The sequence below is a fragment of the Juglans microcarpa x Juglans regia genome, chromosome 5S, assembly GCF_004785595.1.
Source record: "Juglans microcarpa x Juglans regia isolate MS1-56 chromosome 5S, Jm3101_v1.0, whole genome shotgun sequence".
In the NCBI taxonomy this organism is placed as follows: Eukaryota; Viridiplantae; Streptophyta; class Magnoliopsida; order Fagales; family Juglandaceae; genus Juglans; species Juglans microcarpa x Juglans regia.
In genome coordinates this window covers 15,907,205-15,910,780 of record NC_054603.1, presented here as the reverse complement: position 1 = coordinate 15,910,780, position 3,576 = coordinate 15,907,205, and the positions used below count along the sequence as shown (strand labels likewise).

The 3,576-nt window shown below is 35.5% G+C and overlaps 1 long non-coding RNA gene across 1 annotated transcript; it reads right to left on the bottom strand.

Annotated features, from left to right (window-relative positions):
• Positions 1-386: 386 nt before the first annotated feature.
• On the bottom strand, positions 387-782 carry LOC121267835. Its single transcript, XR_005941087.1, has 2 exons — positions 716-782; positions 387-474 (listed from the first exon to the last, which is right to left on the bottom strand). It is a non-coding gene; the product is annotated as an uncharacterized LOC121267835 (long non-coding RNA).
• Between the last annotated feature and the right edge of the window lie 2,794 nt (positions 783-3,576).

Genomic DNA, 3,576 nt, shown 5'->3' with positions numbered 1-3,576 from the left:
TGCCATTTCCAAGATTATCACCTTTCCCTCTCGTGGTAATGCTTCCCAGCAATTTCCAACAACTTCTTGCAATGCTCATCATCCCAGTTATGGAGTATACAATGCTTATGTACAAATCAAAATGCACACATGTTTGGAATATTGTATTATTATAGTGAAGTATTTATATTACATACTTCTTATTATGATCACATAATTATATACGTGTGTATACACACACACACTCATATTTCATGCATTTTCCCTATATATATATATATAGTTTCTTTCAATGTTAATTATAAGCTATTTTGTATCTCAATTACAGCTTTGGGATCCCTTTTCGTTCTTCTAGGCCCTAACTTACTTTCCATTCTAGTTTCGAAGACCATACTGGCTACAAGTTCAATTCCCAAGACATCATTCTTATTTCCCTTGCCTGCCCTCTAATTTGAATTACCATATAACCCCAAGAATGCATGAATAAAAGGATACCTAAAAAGAAAACAAAGAATTCATAAGAGAATAAGAAGGAAGAGAAATTCTACCATAGAGCCTTACACTACAGTACACTTCGACCTAATCAATATGTCATGATTTGTCATTTTTGCCCTTCTATCTTAATACTTAAATATGTCATGTGTTTAAATAGAAGGGTAAAAATGACAAATCACATATTGATTAGGTAAGAGCGTATGGTTTAAGGCTTCTTTGTGGCGTTTCTCAAGAAGAAAACCTGCAATAAAATTGTTTGGGCATTTGGGATCGATTTGAACATATCTCCAGCCACATGCTTTACACCTAAAGACAATGAATAATATTTGGAGTTGATTAATATGGTAAGTAATAAGTACTAGACATGATTAATTAAGGATATATATATATCACTTTTATATACTCCACATCAAAAATAAGTATTTGCGGCAATAAGTGACGTATTTACAAACCAACTTGTAAGAGAACTCTTTAAGTTCAACAAATAGAATGAAATCTAGAGGTCAAAGGTGTAGGTCTAACCTGGGAGCAGCATCAATTACATGGGGCAGATCAAAGTTCAATCCACGAACGTGTGGATACGTAGAGGTTATGTAATAACCGGGCTTAGGCCCAGCCCTTTGTTTTGGTCGGATGTGCGAAGCCCAGCCCATTGAACTGGTTGAGTGAAGAGCGGCATCGTTTTGGGGAGGGATTCAATTCCCTACATACCGTGCACTGTTTTTCTTCTTCCTCCACTGCATTTCTTCTTTCGGTTTTCGGTCTGCATTTCCGTAATTTCCTCCATTCCCGTGCAACTGCTTCTCACGCCCCCACGATTTTATTTTTCGGTTCCGCACTTGAGTGTCGTCCTCATCACTTTTCCGAGCTAATCAGACTCTCTTGCACGAACTGGTGTTTTCACCTTGGCTGGCGTCATCTGGTTTCCGTGGGTCTCAACCTTCTGGTTCTTCGAAGGTGAACAATCGGCCCTCCTTCTTTTTCTTATTTTCTATTCCTGTCTTCATCAGCAGTTCGTGATTTTTCCTTTCGGCTGTGTGCAGTTTTCGTGAGTTCGGAATGTTGTCTTTGTTGGGGCTATCCTTTGGAGTAATTGTTCATCTCTACTTTCGGTAATTAATCCGCCTACCCTTTAATATTACTCTTAATTTTATTCTTATACTTGCTATCACACATTCCATAAACCATTGTAATTCTTCCCTTCGGTTTGTTCTATCACACACACACACTTGGTTGGCCGTGCTTTACACTTGGTCATTTCCTTTGCGCAGACCATTAAATTCTTTCAGTAGAAAATTTTGTGACTTTTATTTTGAGTTGATGTATTTTTTTTAATGGTTGGAGCAGTGGAGTGTGTTAAAATTAGGGAATGTTGAGGAGTATAGTCTTGGGTGTTTTGTGAGTCGACTTTGAAATATTATTTGAGACTTTTTGGTGTAAAATGATGGGTGCTTTGGAACTAGTTGTATTGAACTTTTCTGCAAGTTTTGAGATTGTTGAATGAATAGTATTGATGTGTGCACTGAAGTTGTTTTATTCGAAGGTTGGAAATGAAGTTGAGTTGGGTTATGTTTTAATTATTGAAGTTGCTGTTGTTGGTTTTGGAAATAATTATGATTGGTTTGGTGTTATAGAAGGTGGCTGTTTTGGGTTTTAAATGCGAATGGGTGAAGAGAGTTGTTCGGGTTTAATTATTAGGATAGTTATTGAGTTGTGAAGGGACTGTTTTGATTTATTACTCAATAAATAGCAGTCTACTAGATTGATTATTAAATGTTGGATATATGTTCTTTTTGTTTAGGTGTTGTTACTATTAGAGTTCCGGCTCAAGGTGTTGATAATACGAAGAAGTCAGGTAAGCGGGGTTCATATACTAGTTTTGCATAAAACAAATAAAATGAGGTTGACTTTGAGAACAAATGTGTTTATTTTTTTTTTTGAGAAGAGATGATCTGAAAACAACCTCAGATGTTTATTCTGCATATGCATAAATTCTACATAAGAGAAAGTGTTTTTCTGTCATGACTGATGTAGACATGAGCTAGTTTTGTGCACTTTGTTTCTGAACTATGTAAAAGAGCGAATAAGGAATTCTAAAAGTTTTGTTATGAACAAATGAGAATATTTTGTTTATGTTTATCTCGAACATGTGAAATAATCTGAAGCTTTTCAGTGTTTTGTTTTGATGTGATGTGTCATCTGAAATCCTTGGCATGAAGTTCTGATTCTGTATATGATTGTAATCGAATTTTTGATGAAATCCGTTCTGTTTCTGTTAAGGCCCAGCCACGGGTATAATGGTGGTTTATAACCCTACCACGGGGTTGAAACATGGTATACGGCCCAGCCACGGGTATAATGGTGGTTTATAACCCTACCACGGGGGTGAAACATGATATTAAACGATGATAAGATTATAATGTTTCAGTTTAGAAATACCAACGGATTCTCTTTTTGGAATAAGTATATTTTTCTGAAAATTTCGCTCTAATGTTTTTGTAGAAGTTTTGTTTCTGCATTCTGAAAGTAAATGTTTTGTTCAGCTTATCTAATGTTTTTGTACAAGTTTTGTTTCTGCATTCTGAAAGTAATGTTTTGTTCGACTTATCAAATGTTATAAATGCTCATGTTTACATGCTAGTATATGCTCTCTGCTTGCTGATTTGTTGATAACTCACCCCATTAATCTTCATAATATTTCAGATGACATCGATGGCTCAGCTGAAGATCAGTATTAGAATCTATGGAGAAGATTTGCATTGATTTGTTGTTGGGTATCTCATGATATTAGTGTTGGTGTTGGAGGTTAATTATCTTTCTTAAGTTTGCTTCAATGGATTTAGACGGTTTATGGAGACTATGTTAATGTTTTATTATTTCTAGATGTTATTTGAGACATTAAGAAGAGTTGATTTTATTTGGGTTGTTGGATTGAATGTTGGATAAATGAGTTTGTTTGATTTATTTAGTTGAAGTATTTACGTTCGATTTGAGGTTTGGAAAATGGATATATTCTTGAATTTGGAAGTACTCTAGCCTTGTTAGAGCTATTTATCAGGTTTTATGAGTTAACTCTCCGGACCCTTGGGGTCGGGGCGTTAC